The sequence below is a fragment of the Balaenoptera musculus genome, chromosome 11 (genome assembly GCF_009873245.2).
Source record: "Balaenoptera musculus isolate JJ_BM4_2016_0621 chromosome 11, mBalMus1.pri.v3, whole genome shotgun sequence".
NCBI lineage: Eukaryota > Metazoa > Chordata > Mammalia > Artiodactyla > Balaenopteridae > Balaenoptera > Balaenoptera musculus.
This window is the reverse complement of record NC_045795.1, coordinates 63647858-63666829: the sequence shown is the minus strand read 5'-3', so window position 1 is coordinate 63666829 and position 18972 is coordinate 63647858. Positions and strand designations below refer to the sequence as shown.

The following is an 18972-nucleotide window of genomic DNA, read 5'->3' as shown; positions in this document are numbered from 1 at the left end:
TAGAAAATAGGAACTTAATGTGATGCAGTGGAGAAAGTGATGAGGGCCATAAAAACAATTCAAGTTGGAGGTCCAGTGGTTAAGACTCAGCGCTTCCACTGCAGGGGGCTCAGATTCGATCCCTGGTCAGGGAACTAAGATTCCACATGGTGTGGCAAAAAAAAAAAAAATTTCGGGGAGGTGGTGGTGGTGAGATGAATTGGGAGATTGGGATTGACATATATACACCAATATGTATAAAATAGATAACTAATAAGAACCTGCTGTATAAAAAAATAAAATAAAATTCAAAAAATATTTCAAGTAATTGGGGGCTGATAGGTTGATGGTCATAGGAAGGAGGGAAAGAGTAATTATTTCCCCTCACTTTTTTTTTTGAATCGAGGGAGCAGAGAGTTGGGGAAGAATTTATGGAGGCAGTACTATTTGAACAGGATCTTGGAATGTTCTATTTTGTCTCTGATGGTATCTTAGTTCTTCAGGATTCAGAAATGTATATTTCTTCCTCAGTGGAATGAAGGTGTTATTCTTTGTTGGTTTTTTTTCAACTTTAAAATAATTTTTAAAATATGCTTAAAATTTTGACTTGTTTAGAATTTGTTACAGTATTATAATTTGTTTCCATGCTGATAACTAAATAACCAACAGTATTTACTAAAAAGTAATGTTCTTTTCTCTTTATGTAGTTCTGATTTATTTATGTGTAAAGTTCGTAAAATGAACCCTCTGAAGTTTGTCTTTAGTAGGTATTGAAAGGTTAGTGTATGTCTGTATCAAGAGTCTTCATTAAAAGGATATTGTGCCCACTTATTTATCCAGATGAAATTCACCACCTCTTATCAAGCTCTAAAGTATTCTTCAGGACTTTTCTCTCTCATTTTAAAAATTGTGTTATTTAAATAAATAATTCTATTTAAAAAATAATGACGAAATTAATGTAGTACCCTCTTATTAAATGCTTTTCGATATTGGAAAAGGAATTATCTGATTTTGTTGATCTTTCCTTGGTGCCTTTGATGGAGGAGTGCAGTTGATTTTTTAAAATTTATAAGTTATCATACAGTTTTTATAAACTACTACTTCTAATAATTTTTTTGAGATTCTTGAAATTTTTAGATATTTTTTCTTTTTTTCCTTTTTGTGGGTATTGTTAACATCTGCAAATAATGATACCAACCTCACTTATTTTTCCCTTAAATAACTTGAATCAGCATTTCAAAATTTGTTAAATAAGAGTGGTGTGAAGGTATTTGTTGTCTAATTTTCTGTTTTTAAGGGAATAGAGAGCATTTTATATAGTAATTCTTAATTTTAAAAAATATATATTATCAGGTCAGTTTAAAAAATAACCTTGGAAAGGTAAAGAAGGAAGAAATGTTCCTCGTCAATTTCCTGTCCCCCTTTTAAAAAGTTTAACCAGTAATCATTGTATTCTGTAGACTTTCTCAGCCTCACTGAGGTAAGGCACTGTTTTTCCTGTGAATGTGGTGAGCATGGTAACACTTCTGTCTCTGTTGTATAAGCCTTGAATTCCTCTTATGGTCTTATCTTACTGGTATTTGTTGTATTTTCTATAACCTGATGTTTGCTATAACCTTGATAAGATTTTAAAATATTTATTATTGAGATTTATTTCTTGTGATATTATACCTTCTATATTTGTGAATGAAGATGACCTATAATTTTTTGTTTACCTGTGTTAGCCTGCTCAGGTTTGAGCATTAGAGCAATATATGCCTCATAAGCCATGTTGAGGAACTTGCTGCCTTTTATATCCTTTGTAATTCTTAGTGCTTTTTATTCCAACTTAGGTCTTGCATTGGTCAAGGTCAGGTAACTTTTTGGAGATAATTTACAATTTTTTCTTTGTTAGTAGTCTTTATCATTACTTTTCTTTGTTGTATCAGTTTTAGTACTGTTTTTTTCTGAAATAGTTATCCATTCTGTTTGTTTTTCTGAAAAAGTATTTGTAAACCAGATATACAATAAGAGACTTGTATCCAGAATATATAAAGAACTCTTACAATTCAATAAGATGACAAATAATCCAGTTAAAAGATGGGTAAAAGATTTGAATAGACATCTCACTAAAGCAGGGATAGGAATGGCCAACAGCACATAAAAAGATGCTCAACATCATTAGCCATTAGGGGAATACAAATTAAAACCACCATAAGGACCTCCCTGGTGGCACACTGGTTAAGAATCCGCCTGCAAGTGCAGGGGACATGGGTTCGAGCCCTGGTCCGGGAAGATCCCACATGCTGTGGAACAACTAAACCCGTGTGCCACAACTGCTGAAGCCTGCATGCCTAGAGCCCGTGCTCCACAACAAGAGAAGCCACCGCAATGAAAAATGAGAAGCCCGTGCATCGCAACAAAGAGTAGCCCCACTCGCCACAACTAGAGAAAGCCCGCACAAAGCAATGAAGAACCAACACAGCCCAAAATAAATAAATAAATAAATATTTTTTAAAATCACCATGAGATACCACTACATAAGCACTAAAATGGGTATAACAAAAAAACCAGGGGACTTCCCTGGTGGCACGGTGGTTAAGAATCCTCCTGCCAGTGCAGGGGACATGGGTTCGATCCCTGGTCCAGGAAGATCCCACATGCCATGGAGCAACTAAGCCTGTGCGCACAACTACTGAGCCTGCGCTCTGGAGCCTGCGAGCCACAACTACTGAAGCCTGTGTGCCTAGAGCCCGTGCTCTGCAACAAGAGAAGCCTGCACACCACAACGAAGAGTAGCCCCCGCTCGTCTCAACTAGAGAAAGCCTGTGCACAGCAACGAAGACCCAACGCAGCCAAAAATAAATAAATAAATAAATAAATAAATGTATTTAAGAAAAACAAATAAAAACCTGACAATTACGAGTGTTAGCAAGGATAAGGAGAAATTGGAACCCTCATACATTGCAGGTGGGAACGTTAAATGGTGCAGCCACTTTGGAAAACAGTTTGGCAGTTTCTTGAAAATGTTAAATGTAGATTTACTGTATGACCCAGCCATTCTCTTCCTAAGTATTTACGCAAGAGAAATGAATACATACATCCACATAAACACTCATTTTTTTTTGGAATTTTTGAATTTTACTTTATTTATTTTTTATACAGCAGGTTGTTATTAGTTATCTATTTTATACATATTAGTGTATACATGTCAATCCCAATCTCCCAATTCATCACACCACCACCACCGCCGCCACCACTTCCCCCCTTGGTGTCCATACGTTTGTTCTCTACATCTGTGTCTCTATTTCTGCCCTGCAAACTGGTTCATCTGCACCATTTTTCTAGGTTCTACATATATGCGTTAATATACGATATTTGTTTTTCTCTTTCTGATTTACCTTGCTCTGTATGACAGTCTCTAGATCCATCCAGGTCTCTACAAATGACCCAATTTTGTTCCTTTTTATGGCTGAGTAATATTCCATTGTATATGTGTACCACATCTTTATCCATTCGTCTGTCAGTGGGCATTTAGGTTGCTTCCATGACCTGGCTATTGTAAATAGTGCTGCAATGAACGTTGGGGTGCATGTGTCTTTTTTTTTTTAAATTTTATTTATTTGTTTGTTTATTTACTTATTTATTTATGGCTGTGTTGGGTCTTCGTTGCTGCACATGGGCTTTCTCTAGTGGTGAACGAGGGCTACTCTTCATTGTGGTGCGTGGCCTTCTCATTGCGGTGGCTTCTCTTGTTGTGGAGCACAGGCTCTAGGCATGCGGGCTTCAGTAGTTGTGGCACACAGGCTCAGTAGTTGTGGCTCTCGGGCTCTAGAGTGCAGGCTCAGTAGTTGTGGCACACGGGCTTAGTTGCTCCGCGGCATGTGGGATCTTCCCAGACCAGGGCTCGACCCCATGTCCCCTCCATTGGCAGGCAGATTCCTAACCACTGCACCACCAGGGAAGTCCCTACGTGTGTCTTTTTGAATTATGGTTTTCTCTGGGTATATGCCCAGTAGTGGGATTGCTGGGTCATATGGTAATTCTATTTTTAGTCTTTTAAGGAACCTCCGTACTGTTCTCCATAGTGGCTGTATCAATTTACATTTCCACCAACAGTGCAAGAGGGTTCCCTTTTCTCCACACCCTCTGCAGCATTTTGTTGTTTGTAGATTTTCTGATGCTGCCCATTCTAACTGGTGTGAGGTGATAACTCATTGTAGTTTTGATTTGCAATTCTCTAATAATTAGTGATGTTGAGCATCTTTTCATGTGCTTCTTGGCCATCTGTATGTCTTCTTTGGAGAAATGTCTATTTAGGTCTTCTGCCCATTTTTGGATTGGGTTTTTTTTTTTTAATATTGAGCTGCATAAGCTATTTATATATTTTGGAGATTAATCCTTTGTCCATTGATTCGTTTGCAATATTTTCTCCCATTCTGAGGGTTGTCTTTTCATCTTGTTTGTGGTTTCCTTTGCTGTGCAAAAGCTTTTAAGTTTCATTAGGTCCCATTTGTTTATTTTTGTTTTTATTTCCATTACTCTAGGACATGGATCAAAAAAAATCTTGCTGTGATTTATGTTGAAGAGTGTTCTTCCTATGTTTTCCTCTAAGAGTTTTATAGTGTCTGGTCTTACATTCAGGTCTCTAATCCATTTTGAATTTGTTATGGTGTTAGGAAGTGTTCTAATTTCATTCTTTTACATGTAGCTGTCCAGTTTTCCCAGCACCACTTATTGAAGAGGCTGTTTTTTTCTCCATTGTATATCCTTGCCTCCTTTGTCATAGATTAGTTGACCATAGGTGCCTGGGTTTATCTCTGGGCTTTCTATCCTGTTCCATTGATCTATATTTCTGTTTTTGTGTCAGTACCATATTGTCTTGATTACTGTAGCTTTGTAGTATAGTGTGAAGTCAGGGAGTCTGATTCCTCCAGCTCCGTTTTTTTCCCTCAAAATTGCTTTGGCTATTTGGGGTCTTTTGTGTCTCCATACAAATTTTAAGATTTTTGTTCTAGTTCTGTGAAAAAATGCCACTGGTAATTTGATAGGGATTGCATTGAATCTGCAGATTGCTTTGAGTAGTATAGTCATTTTCACAATATTGATTCTTCCAATCCAAGAACATGGTATATCTCTCCATCACTTTGCATCATCTTTGATTTCTTTTATCAGTGTCTTATAGTTTTCTGAGTACAGGTCTTTTACCTCCTTAGGTAGGTTTATTCCTAAGTATTGTATTCTTTTTGTGCAATGGTGAATAGGATTGTTTCCTTAATTTCCCTTTCGGATCTTTTGTTGTTAGTGTATAGGAACTCAAGAGATTTCTGTGCATTTATTTTATATCCTGCAACGTTACCAAATTCATTGATTAGCTCTAGTAGTTTTCTGGTGATATCTTTAGGATTCTCTATGTACAGTATGTCATCTGCAAACAGTGATAGTTTTACTTCTTCTTTTCAAATTTGTGTTCCTTTTATTTCTTTTTCTTCTCTGATTGCCGTGGCTAGGACTTCCAGAACTATGTTGAATAATAGTGGCGAGAGTGACATCCTTGTCTTGTTCGTGATCTTAGAGGAAATGCTTTCAGTTTTTCACCATTGAGAATGATGTTTGCTGTGGGTTTGTCGTCTATGGCCTTTATTATGTTGAAGTAGGTTCCCTCTATGCCCATTTTCTGGAGAGTGTTTATCATAAATGGGTGTTGAATTTTGTCAAAAGCTTTCTCTGCATCTATTGAGATGATCATATGGTTTTTATTCTTCAGTTTGTTAATATGGTGTATCACATTGATTTGCGTATATTGAAGAATCCTTGCATCCCTGGGATAAATCCCACTTGATCATGGTGTGTGATCCTTTTAATGTGTTGTTCGATTCTGTTTGCTAGTATTTTGTTCAGGATTTTTGCATCTATATTCATGAGTGATATTTGTCTGTAATTTTCTTTTTTTGTAGTATCTTTGTCTGGTCTTGGTATCAGGGTGATGGTGGCCTCGTAGAATGAGTTTGTGAGTTTTCCTTCCTCTGAAATTTTTTGGAAGAGTTTGAGAAGGATGGGTGTTAGCTCTTCTCTAAATGTTTGATAGAATTCACCTGTGAAGCCATCTGGTCCTGGACTTCTGTTTGTTGTAAGATTTTTAATCACAGTTTCAATTTCATTACTTGTGATTGTTCTGTTCATATTTTCTATTTCTTCCTGGTTCAGTCTTGGAAGGTTATACCTTTCTAAGAATTTGTCCATTTCTTCCAGGTTGTCCATTTTATTGGCATAAAGTTGCTTGTAGTAGTCTCTTAGGATGCTTTGTATTTCTGCGGTGTCCGTTGTAACTTCTCCTTTTTCATTTCTAATTTTACTGATTTGAGTCCTCTCTTTTTCTTGGTGAGTCTGGCTAAAGGTTTATCAATTTTGTTTATCCTCTCAACCAGCTTTTAGTTTTATTGATCTTTGCTATTGTTGTCTTTGTTTCTATTTCATTTATTTCTGCTCTGATCTTTATGATTTCTTTTCTTCTACTAACTTTGGGTTTTGTTTGTTCTTCTTTCTCTAATTCCTTTAGGTGTAAGGTTAGATTGTTTACTTGAGATTTTTCTTGTTTCTTTAGGTAGGCTTGTATTGCTATAAACTTCCTCTTAGAACTGCTTTTGCTGCATCCCATAAGTTTTGGATCATCGTGTTTTCATTGTCATTTGTCTGTAGGTATTTTTTGATTTCCTCTTTGATTTCTTCAGTGATCTCTTGGTTATTTAGTAACATATTGTTTAGTCTCCATGTGTTTGTGCTTTTTACATTTTTTCCCCTGTAATTGATTTCTCATCTCATAGTGTTGTGGTGGAAAAGATGCTTGATATGATTTCAATTTTCTTAAATTTGCTGAGGCTTGATATGCGACCCAAGATGTGATCTATCCTGGAGAATGTTCGGTGTGCACTTGAGAAGAAAGTGTAATCTGTTGCTTTTGGATGGACTGTCCTATGAATATCAATTAAATCTATCTGGTCTATTGTGTCATTTAAAGCTTGTGTTTCCTTATTAATTTTCTGTCTGGATGGTCTGTCCACTGGTGTAAGTGAGGTGTTAAAAGTCCCCCACTATTATTGTGTTACTGTTGATTTCCTCTTTTATAGCTGTTAGCAGTTGCCTTATGTATTCAGGTGCTCCTATGTTGGGTGCATACATATTTATAATTGTTATATCTTCTTGGATTGATCCCTAGATCATTATGTAGTGTCCTTTCTTGTCTCTTGCAACATTCTTTATTTGAAAGTCTATTTTATCTGATATGAGTATTGCCACTCCAGCTTTCTTTTGATTTCCATTTGCATGGAATATCTTTTTCCATCCCCTCACTTTTAGTCTGTGTCTGTCCCTAGGTCTGAAGTGGGTCTCTTGTAGACCGCATATATATGGGTGTTGTTTTTGTATCCATTCAGCGAGCCTGTGTCTTTTGGTTGGAGCATTTAATCAATTCACGTTTAAGGTAATTATTTATATGTATGTTCCTATTACCATTTTCTTTTTTGTTTGTTTGTTTTTATATTACCATTTTCTTAATTGTTATGGGTTTGTTTCTGTAGGTCCTTTTCTTCTCTTTTGTTTCCCACTTAGAGAAGTTCCTTTAGCATTTGTTGTAGAGCTGGTTTGGTGGTGCTGAATTCTCTTAGCTTTTGCTTCTCTGTAAAGCTTTTGATTTCTCCGTCGAATCTGAATGAGATCCTTGCCAGGTAGAGTAATCTTGGTTGTAGGTTCTTCCCTTTCATCACTTTAAATATATGGTGCCACTCCCTTCTGGCTTGTAGAGTTTCTGCTGAGAAATCAGCTGTTAACCTTATGGGAGTTCCCTTGTATGTTATTTGTCATTTTTCCCTTGTTGCTTTCAACAATTTTTCTTTGTCTTTAATTTTTTTCAGTTTGATTACTACGTGTCTCGGCATGTTTCTCCTTTGGTTTATCCTGCCTGGGACTCTCTGTGCTTCCTGGACTTGGGTGCCTATTTCTTTTCCGATGTTAGGGAAGTTTTCGACTGTAATCTCTTCAAATATTTTCTCAGGCCCTTTCTCTCTTCTCCTTCTGGGACCCTTATAATGCGAATGTTGTTGCATTTAATGTTGTCCCAGAGGTCTCTTAGGCTGTCTTCATTTCTTTTCATTCTTTTTTCTTTATTCTGTTCCACAGCAGTGAATTCCACCATTCTGTCTTCCGGGTCACTTATCTGTTCTTCTGCCTCAGTTATTCTGCTATTGATTCCTTCTAGTGTATTTTTTATTTTAGTTATTGTATTGTTCATCTCTGTTTGTTTGGTCTTTAATTCTTCTAGGTGTTTGTTCTTTAATTCTTCTAGGTCTTTGTTAAATATTTCTTGCATCTTCTCGATCTTTGCCTCCATTCTTTTTCCGAGGTCCTGGATCATCTTCACTATCATTATTCTGAATTCTTTTTCTGGAAGGTTGCCTATCTCCACTTCATTTAGTTGTGTTCCTGGGGTTTTATCTTGTTCCTTCATCTGGTACAAAGTCCTCTGCCTTTTCATTTTGTCTATCTTTCTGTGAATGTGGTTTTCCTTCCACAGGCTGCAGAATTGTAGTTCTTCTTGCTTCTGCTGTCTGCCCTCTGGTGGATGAGGCTATCTTAAACACTCATGTTGATGTCCATAGCAGTATTATTCATAATTGCCAAAAAGTGGAAACAACCCACCAATCATCTAATGAATGGATAAACAAAATGTGATATATCCATACAATGAAATGCTATTTGGCATAATTAGAAGTGAAGTTCTGATACATGCCATAACATGGGTGAACCTCAAAAACTCTATGCCAGACACAAAGATTATGTATTGCACAGTTCTGTGGGACTGGGGGTGAGAAAGGGAAACAATCCACTAGGTTTCTTTTGGGGATGATGAAAATGTTCTAAAGTTAGATTATGGTGATAGTTGCACTTTGCTATACTAAAAATCATTGTACAGTTAAAACAGGTAAATTTTATGGCATTTAAATTATAGCTACTGAGGTTAGGATCCTGACTCCCTCAACTTAGAGCTCTGCTTTAGTAACAAACAGTCCCCCAATCCTAGTGACTTACATTGACAAACATATTCTTCATTCACATTACATGTCCAGGGGCTGTGGGTCATTGCTACAGTTCTGCTCCATGGCCTCTTGGTCTGGGACCCAGGTGGAAGGAGCAGTCCCAATTTGGGACTGCTGTTTTCTTGGCCAAGGGAAAGAACAGGAGGCTCATCCACACAAGCAATGGCTCTTAAAGCTTCTTCCAGACCTGTGTAGATCACGTTCATTCAGACTCCACTGATCAAAGCAAGACACATGGCCAAGGCTGACAATGAAGTCACTCACCCTGCAGGAAGGCACCACAGTCACTTGACAATGGGCTGGTCTGTGTGTATGATCTGCTTACAGAGAAGGGAACAATGAAGTAATCGACTATAATCACCTTGGTCAAGTGACTTAACCTCTCCAGGCCTCAGTTTCATCATCTACAAAATGGGGAGATAATAAGCCTGTTTCATGGGTTTAAAGGGTTGTCAGGGTAAAATAAGTGATGACGTTTAAGGTAGCCCTGGCATGTAGTTTAAGCATTAGCTATTGCTGCAAAGCCTTACCTTACAAGGCCCTGCTCATAGAGCATCCCCTTGGTGATCCCTGCTCTTTGGTTTCCTGCCAAACAACTCCCTTCCATCCATAGCACTTGGAAATTCCGTGACAGAATTTCAGGGGCTTTGGGGTTGTGCAGATTGACATTTAATGCTGCCTCTCCGTGACCTCCAACAAGTTGTTAAAGCTCTAGGCGCTTTACTTTATGCATCCTTAAAATGAGGTGTATCTTACCTGCCTCTAAAGGCCATCATGAGGATTTTACGAGGTAATATATTGTAAAGCCCATCTCTGGCAAGGAGCCAACAATCAATAGTTTGTCATTATTATTGGCAGCTATTATGACCTTAGTAATATTCTTTATCATATTGCCTGTAAGGTTTTGTTTAAAGGTATGCACTAAGACAACTTCTGTAGTGCAGAGAACTTATATCCCTGGCCTCTGACACATAGTAGGAACTTGACAGGTAATAAAGGCATTGAATGACTACTAATACAACTTGGAGATTTTGAATATTTTTAATGACTGTATCATGGTTATTAAAATGGCTACTGGTTATGAGAATCTCAGTATTTTACATGTGTTCATAGCGATGTAATTTTTTTGAAAACCACAGAGGTCAGTTTTCTTGGTTGCATCTTGGAACCTGACTCCTAAGTCCAGGTTCCCTGAGGTTGAGTTAATTTTCCTGGCTGCAGAGCAGCTGCTGCTGCGTGTCGGAACCTTAATTCAAACCCAAGGAATTCAGTCCTGAAGCACCCTTTCCACTTTATCACATTGCCAGCTGCTATCACTAATGCTTAATTCAGGGTGAGCATGAGTGTTAGTGCAAGTGATTGCAAGGACAGAGCCCTATCATTGTGAAACACCCTTCTCTGTGTCCCTGACAGGCTGAGGTAGCTGGGCAGTGGGCTGGAACCCAGAGTCCTGTGGTGGCCTGCTTGGTCAGTTATCAGAGTGACCTTGGGCAAATCTCTTCACCTCTCAAGGAAGTTTTCTGCATCTGTGAAATAGACCCAGCCTCTATTTTTCAAGACTGTCCTGAGGTTTGGCCCAGCATGGAGTCCCAAGAACTGGGAATTGTTATCACTTCTGGATGATCTCTAAGCTCCATTTAGTTTTTTTTTAATTTTGAATTTACCGTGGGGAGCAATCGGAAGTAAGGTTGAGCTTTGGCTAGTTAGGGCAAAATGGAGCTTGTAGACAAAAAAATATTGCCGACCTCTTCAGTAAACAACACATGTTGCCCACCATCAAGGCATCAGCCACTGCAGCCGCCTGCCTCCCAACAACCGTGCACCCCGAGGGGCATTCAGGATGGATGCCCCTCATAGTTAAGATGCATATCAAAGGAATGATTTCAATGAGCCCAGACTCTTGCGTCTTCCCATACTTGAGATATCTGTTTTTGTGATTAGCAGTAGTTTTTTGGATATTTGACTACTTTTTTCCCCCCCAGCAAAAACTGCTATATATCCTGGCTCCTCCCTTACCTCTTTGAAACAGTTCCTCAGAGCTATCTGAGAGGCTGTTTCCAGGCTATAGTCCTCAATAATGTCCCCAAGTAATACACCATTTTCAACTTTTAGGTTTTGTGTTGTTTTTCAGTCAACTTGTAGGTTGTGTGTTGTTATAGTTAAAAACTAAAATCAGGTATCTGCAACTTACCTGGATATGCGTAACAAATAAGATGGATTGATAGGTGGATAAAGGTTTTTTGTTTTTTGTTTTTTTTAAGAAAAACGTGATACTAAGCAAAACATTAATAGTTGTAGAATCTAGAATATATAGTTGTTAACTGTATGGTTCTTTCAGCTTTTCCCTATGTTTTCATAATAAATTGTTGGAAAAGCCCTAAAATCATGGCCACTTCATTCAGCTCACGGGGGACATTCAGTAGTGGATTCACCTCGGGCCCATGAGCCTTAGGTTTCTCAGCGGGTCCCCCGTGGTTCTTGTGCAGAGGGGGGCTCTTGACAGTGCTGCAAGGCACAGAGGCACTTAATTAAGTGCTTGTCAGTTTTGGAGGCTCTTGTTCTTGGGGGAAGGTATCCAGAGCTTGTTGAGCATCATTCCCCCGTAAACACAGGTTGGGTGAAACGGTTGGGTGGGGGGAGGACGGGGAGTAGGGAGGGTGACAGGAGTGCCCAAAAGACAGTCTAGCTAAGTCCCTGTGGTAGGGGTTGTGAAAAGACAGGTCTCCAGCAATCTCTGGAGAGAAGACTTTGGTCCAGTGGGCCTGGGGTGGTGCTCAGGGAGACTCCAACTTCACTTTAAACATTCCCCCAAGTGACTCTGCTGTGAGGCAAGCTTGGAACTGCATTCTTTGTAGGAACTTGACAGTAAAGGGAAGAAACTGGGACTTGGTCTGCACGGTGACATTCACTCAGAAAACTAAAAAAATTGGGTAGACTTTATATTTGCCAAAAGGAACGAGGCAGTGGAGAGAGAAGGAAAAACTAGTGACAGAGATCTGAGGTCCTTTTTGCCCAAGTTTTCTGAGGGGCCAGATGATGGCACTGCAAGGGATCAGACGTGGAGTGATGTGAGATAACGGGTGTAGGTAAGGCTCCCCACACTGCTCTCTGTTGTTGCCTCTCTAATTTAAAAATAACAAAAAAGAGTTCTTCCTTTATAAACATTCTCATCTAAAGCCAAAAGCCAATTCTGAATACAGGGCAAAATCTTAAAGGTCACTCTGGGCCAAGGTCAATTGTCCCCACTTGTATGGTCAGGCTACTCAAGATGGCTGCTCTCTTGCTCTCTGTACAGTCCCCTGCCCAACCAGTGCCTGCTTCACCTATATCTTATGCACCTGACTGACCTTCCTACGCTCCTGCCCCGACCCCAGCTGGTGATTATTCTTATCAAAGGGGCGGTGAGGGGCGTGCCCCTCTGCTGGTTTCCCTGGTACCTAATGAGCCCACCTGACATCAATTCCCCTATAACTGGTAACCTCTCCTTCCACTTGGGAGTGAAGACTGCCGCCATGTCCCGTCCACCGCACACGGTGGGGTGTCGCTCCAGGACCTTGCTTCAGACGTGTAAGCTCCCCCATCCATTACACCACTGACGTCTCTGTTGCTGACTCTGGGCTCTTTCTTCAGTCTTGAAGCTGGGCAAGTACAGGGCTTGTAGGCCTGCGGGGTACAGCCCAACACCATTATTGTTTAATTTTACCATGATAGTGCTGTGGTGGGCAAGGAGGAAGGCAAGACTATGGAGAATTTGGAACAGGGTTGATGGGAAGGCGCATGACTGTGAAGAAGGCCTGTGAGGGGTGAGGTGGCTGGAGCTGCCTGAAGGGCCACGTCTGATTTTAGCCTTGCATTGTGGTTATATCTGTCCTTTATGCAACCCCAGTGCTGCCACCCTCAAGGGCAGGAACAGGATCTATCTGCCATATCCAGATAGCACCAGGGTGGGTGTGGGTAAGCTGAGGGGAGCATGCCCAGGGCAGCAGGGTGGGGTGAGGCTGCCCCCTGACACTTGAGACCTGTGTTCACGAGTACGTGGGGTGGTGTGATCAAGGTCCCCATGGGCTGGCCTGCAGGCAATCACCACGGGCAGCGTCCCAGGATGGGCCAGCGCTGGGCCCGCTGGGACCTGCACCCTCATCTTGGGCAAAGCCTCCCCTTCTCTTGTGAGACCAGGTAACGAGACCTACCTTGGGGTTTTCAGGAAGGTCAGATGAGAGGACATGTGCAAAGTGCTCAGCTCAGCATGTTGTCCAACCCAAGTTAATGTGCTGGGCGCACAGTGAGGCCAAACAAATGGAAACATAGGCGTTTGGAGCAGAGAAAGGTTTATTCCAAGGGCCACGCGAGAATGGGCAGCTCGTGCTCGAAAGACCTGAACTCCCTGATGGTTTTCAGGGAAGAGTTTGTATAGGCAAAATTTGGGGTGAGGGCTGAAGGGACGTGTTCCAGGAATCTTGTGCTCAACCTGAAGTTATTATCCTCCACCTGGGTGGGGGCCTTAGTTCGAGTAGAAGAACTCAAAGTGATATATTGTTACGTAAACTCCTGGAGGAGGAACTAGGATTGTTTTCACTTGTTTCTGCATTCCCTCACTTCCGTGATTAGTAACTGTTTGAATCTGCCCTTTGGAACTCAGGGAAGGTCAAGGAAGCTGAAGCCTTTTTCCTACAAACAAGAAACGGGGACACGGAAAGGCTTTGCTACCTGGGAGTGTTACCTGAAAACTGGGCTCGCCTCTTGGTGGGTATCAAGCCAATAGACACAACCAAGCCAAAGATTGGGAGAAGGAATGATTATTACTCGCAGCAAGTAAGGAGAACACCAGGGATCTTTCCCAAAGCAGCGTTTCCCTGAACAGCAAAATTGGGGAAGTTTTAAGCTAAGGGTACATGCATATTCATGAAGGGGCTTTAAGCAGAAGAGAATTCAACATAGAATTGGGGCAAAGGTCGACAGAGTCCAAGCTTTAGTTGATTGAAGTCGGGAGGGTCAACATCATCATTCTGTCCTCCACCTGGATGGGGGCCTTGGTTCTTGCAGAACTCAAAGATACACATTGTGTGTATCCCTTGAGGAGGAACTAGAACTCTGCTGTATCACTGCACTATTGTCTGACTGCCTTTTCTCTGTTCCTGCATCCCTTTCATCCCTTAGATCATTAATTACTGAGACCTGTTCAAGGGCAAGCATTGTGGCCAGGCTTAGATCACAGAATATCATGAAAGCCATTCCTGGTTCTCTTTCTCCGGGGACCCCCTAACTTATCTGCTTATAGGAGGGCCCCACAGGGTCCTGCTCGATTTCAATGCCCCCTTTTCTCTGCTACTCCTCAGTCTTGAGGGAAACATGTATTGGACAAGAAAGGGAGTAACATTTTGGGTAGAGAGGATAATCATAAACTCGGCAGAGGAACTCGGTTTTAGGGGGACTTGGTTTCAAGCACCTGGTGAAGAGTAAACACTCGATGGACATAGCTATTGCTATTACAACAAATATGTGTTCCATGTAGAAGATGGTTACATGCCCGTGAGCAAATGGAAAAATCCTAACACCCTAATCCTCCACCCAGAGATATCCACCGACCATACATCAGCATCGCCCCAGACCCTTCTTGGATTGTTTTCAACAGAAAAGCTTATACCCTACAGCTCATTTTGAACCTTCTTTCAAGAACATCTTTCCACATTAGTTAAGTATTCATAAATCTTACCCTTTTAAAAGACTTTAAGGAAATCCATTTTATGGACATAATTTATTCGACCCGTCTGCATTTACTGTATATCTCGGCTGCTTTTAATTTTTCGCTGTTATGAAACAGGAAACATGGGCAGCCTGTGCGTGTTCTTGCTAATTCCGCGGAACGTGTTGTTAAAAGCTCTGGTGCTCTACTCAAGGCTCTGTCCCAGCTTTGCGGTCCGCCTCGCCCGGCCCCGCCCCGCCCCGCCCCGCCCCAGACCTCTCCCCAGGGGTCGTGTGACCGGTGTCCACCAGGGGGCGAGCGGGAGCCGCAGTTGGGGGCTCGACCACGCATGCGCGCGCCACTGGGAGCACATGCGAAGGACGGTGGGGGCGGGAGCGGGAGGGGAAAGGTAGGAGGTGAGAGGTGAAGGGGCGGAGAGCTGCGCGGGCGCCTGGCGGCCGGGAGAGAGAGGGCGGGCGCCACGCCCGGACCGCGCGGGCAGGGAGCGCGCACGCCGCGCCCCGCCCCCGTCCCCGTCCCCGCCGCCGTCCCCGCCGCCGCTGCCGCCGTCGCCGCCCAAGAGCTGTTGCCGCCACAGGTACCGCTGAGCGCGTCCCCACAGCGTCCGCTCCCGGGCCCGGCTCGGGCCTCCCGCTGCGCGGCCCGGGGAGTTCCGGGATGGGGGCCGCCGGGGGCACTGGCGCGCCGGCGTGGGCGCTGTCCAGCAGCCGTGCGGGCCGGGCTGAGAGACTGCAGCCAGAGAGGGGGCCGGGTTGCCGCGTCCCCAATCCCACCCTGGCCGCGCCCCCGTCCGGGCCAACCGCGCGCCCTCAGCCCTCCCCCTGGCCCCGGGGACCACTGGCCTGAGAGGGGGTCGCGCTGTTGCGCCCCCTGGCCCCGCCGTCCCCTGGGAAGCTGCCGGTTCTCGAACCTGCTTTTGGGCTGTCTGGGTTTTCCGGAGTGCGGAGGAGAGCACGCTGTCCGCACCTGCCTCTTTTGCAAGATCTGATTGAGAGGCAACACGTAGCTTCTTTGCTGGGTTTTGCTTGGTTTTTAGTTTTCTGTTTCGCTCAGACCTAAACATTGTTCACTGAGGTTGCCTCTTACTCTAGGTGGTTTATTACCTCCGTTCAGATCCTAACGTCAGAATAGCATTAGCTGCAGGGAGCCAGGGATCCAGACTGTTTGAGCCGTAGGTAGTTGTACAGGTGGAAATGCTCGTGGCCTAGGGGAGCAGTGAGTCCCCTCCTGGCAGGAGTTTGCCCTGTTTCGTGTCACTCACTGCCCCACCTTCTGTGGTGACAGAGCTGGGTGACTAAACTCCTTCTGGGGATTTTGTAATAATTTTTGTGAGGACGACATAGTAAAGGTTTCTTTAATGATACTAGCTTTGAGTGTGTTTCTGACCAAACGTTTGTGAAGTTTGGTTATGCAGTGTCCTTATTGCTGTGCTGCCATCTCAGGGTATTGTGCTGAAGACTGAAGCTTTTATAAGGGAGTCAGGGTCAAGGGTGTCTGAGAGTATTTTAGGTGTTCCTCTAATTGACGACCTATATCTTTTTAATGTATGTTGATAGAATTTAGGTTTTAGGTGTTTTACACATTTGCAGCATTCCCCCGGGGCACACGATGTAAAAACCACAAATTATGTATAAATATATCTCCACACTCATTCTTTTGGTGATTTATTGAAATTGAAAGAATTATTTCTCATTTATTATGAACGCGTCTGGTGTTTGAGAACTCTCTTTTCTTTTGCTGTTGTGGCAAAAACAGCACCTCTCCAGAGGTCTCCATGTGCTTTATAATCACTGGTTTAGGTCCCCCTCCCCCATCATCTAGATTAGTTTACTGTCGGGAGGTGGGTATAAAAAGTCTACTACTCCTAGTTTATGCATAGAAAATGGAGGCATAAAGATTGTGAATTGCTTGAGGTCATATATGAACAAGTAAACTGTCCAGTTGGGAAATGAACCATACCTGTGGGGTTCAGTACACATGCATTTATTAACATTTGGTGGTAGACTTTAGGTGATGCTTACTGTCTTAGTGTATACATGAATGTGTCCCAAGGACCCTGGAATGACACTTAGGTTTATGTGTTATTTGCTTACCCTCACCATCGGTGGCCATTTGGTGGCCACCAGTGTTAGTTTTACCGGCTCTGATAGGTACTTCATGTACAGTTTGTGTCATCGCTCCCATTAAACAGATAAGACTGCCCCTCATAGAGAAGCTGGGTTGCCAGTGTCACCCAGCTTGGCATTGGGGATCAGGCCTTCAAACCAGGTCTGCCGAACTGCACCACCTAGCTACTTCCACTGTAACTTGCTCCCTTCCTGAGTTGGCCACTGAAGCAAAGTCCAGGTGACTTCTTTTGCCGCCTGAAGTAATAATTCTGGGTAAAATATTTATCCAGCACTTGGGCTGTCTAGATTCTGTGCTAGGTGCTCTCATAACAGCTTATCTCACTTAATCTTCATAGTAACCAGGGACGATGACACTGTTATCACCTCCTTAACTGATTAGTTTTAGAGATGTTATCTGACTGGCCCTGGGTCACCTAGTGAGTTAGAAGCTGAGGCCAGGTGGAAACCCAGGTTTGTCTGAAAACAGAGTCCATGCTTTTATGCTGTTCTTGGACCTGCTGGCTTCACAGTCTTCTCCACTGCCTACCAAGTGAAAGGTAGCAGAGGAGGGTGTTAGGGGTGAAGGAAGGAACCCAGTGTCACAGACTTGAGTCAGAGATGGTGGAACTCCGCAGGAAGGAGACATTCATTTGGTCACTGTGTTTGACAGCTTCCCCTTGAGTGGTCAGGGGCACTGCCTGAGAATGTTTGCAGGGTTGCTGGGCCGTGCAGCTTTGCAGTAGAGTCCAAAGAGGAGTGTGGGTGTGTAAGCATCAAGGGTGCACGTGGGTCTCAGGAAAAAAAATTAAAACGAATCTTTGTGTTTATTTCAGCCTTATTTAATTTTTATTTTGTATTTTATAATGTATACTCCGTATTATCACAGTAGCAAATATATATAATTTATGTATAAGTATACGTATATTGGGGATATGTACTTGAATTTTTGTTGTTGGGGATTCATAATCAAAAATATTAAGAAACCACTGGTTTATTTGATATTTAGCATTTTCTGAATTCATAAAATATGTGAAGTGTTATTTGTCCCATTTGTTCCTAAGTTGGAAGTCTAGTGAAGTTCAGTGTAATTCCACATAATCAGAGAAAGGGTATTTCATATTAATAACCAATTATAAATTACTTTAGAAATTGCAGTCCGAGTATGAAAGAGGATCTGGTATTTCAATAGTCTTTATGTCTCAAATATAGTACCGCTCTTAAGTTTGACACTATAGTGACTGATAAAGCCCTTCAGAGTTAAAATTTGGGGGAATTCCCTGGCGTTCCAGTGGTTAGGACTCTGCACTTTCACTGCTGAGGGCCTGGGTTCAATCCCTGGTCAGGAAACTAAGGTCCCACAAGCCACGCAGTGCGTCCAAAAAAATAAATAAATAAAGAAGAAGAAGTTGTTAAAATTTTGTTGTTGAACCTTTTCTATTTTAAACATGTTAATTCAGTCTGAAGCCAGAGAGACTAAACTATTCAGTTTATGCAAATATGGCAGTTGTAATAGTCGTATTTGCACTATTTCCCAACCTTAGAGTATTTTCAAATCATCTAAATATTGAAATTCCAAATACGTTGATTCCTTATCACTTTTTACAAACTAGATTCTTCAGTTCATTCCACTGCAGTGGTTAGTACATTATTTCAAAATGAGCGGTTCCAGAATTATACCTAACTAAAAAATATCTTTGTCATCTTCCAGCTTATCATTTCACAATTGAATAGATTAGTGTTTGTTCAGGAGTTTAGGTTAAAATAACAGAATGGGTTTTGAGCAAGAAATATATTTTCCTAATTACATAAGCTGTTTTTATCCAGATGAGTTATCATTACTTCGTAACTAGGTTCTCAAACATTAGTGTGAATTAAAATTACCTGGAGGGATTGTTTTAACCCCACTTCCAGAATCCGTAGGTGAGAGGTAGGCCCTGGAATTTTAATTTCAAACAAGTTACCAGGTGCTGCTACTGTTGGCCTAGGGAACCACACTTTGAGAGCCATGGCTCTAAAACCAGAGCACGATGTCAGTGCTTTCATGTTTCACTCTGAATCTCATCAGCATCAGTCTTTTTTAAAAAAATTATTTATTTATTTATTTGGCTGC

The 18972-nt window shown here is 42.0% G+C and overlaps 1 protein-coding gene across 3 annotated transcripts in view; it reads left to right on the top strand.

Moving 5' to 3' along the window:
• Positions 1 to 15178: 15178 nt before the first annotated feature.
• Positions 15179 to 18972, top strand: part of LOC118904041 (SREBF chaperone) — an 87336-nt gene continuing 83542 nt past the window's right edge. Inside the window, exon 1 of one of the 3 annotated variants that reach the window (XM_036869708.1) lies at positions 15179 to 15331. The gene's annotated coding sequence lies outside the window, so the exon portion shown is untranslated. The remainder of the gene's footprint in view (positions 15332 to 18972) is intronic. The other 2 variants (XM_036869706.1, XM_036869707.1) reach the window with 2 other exon arrangements.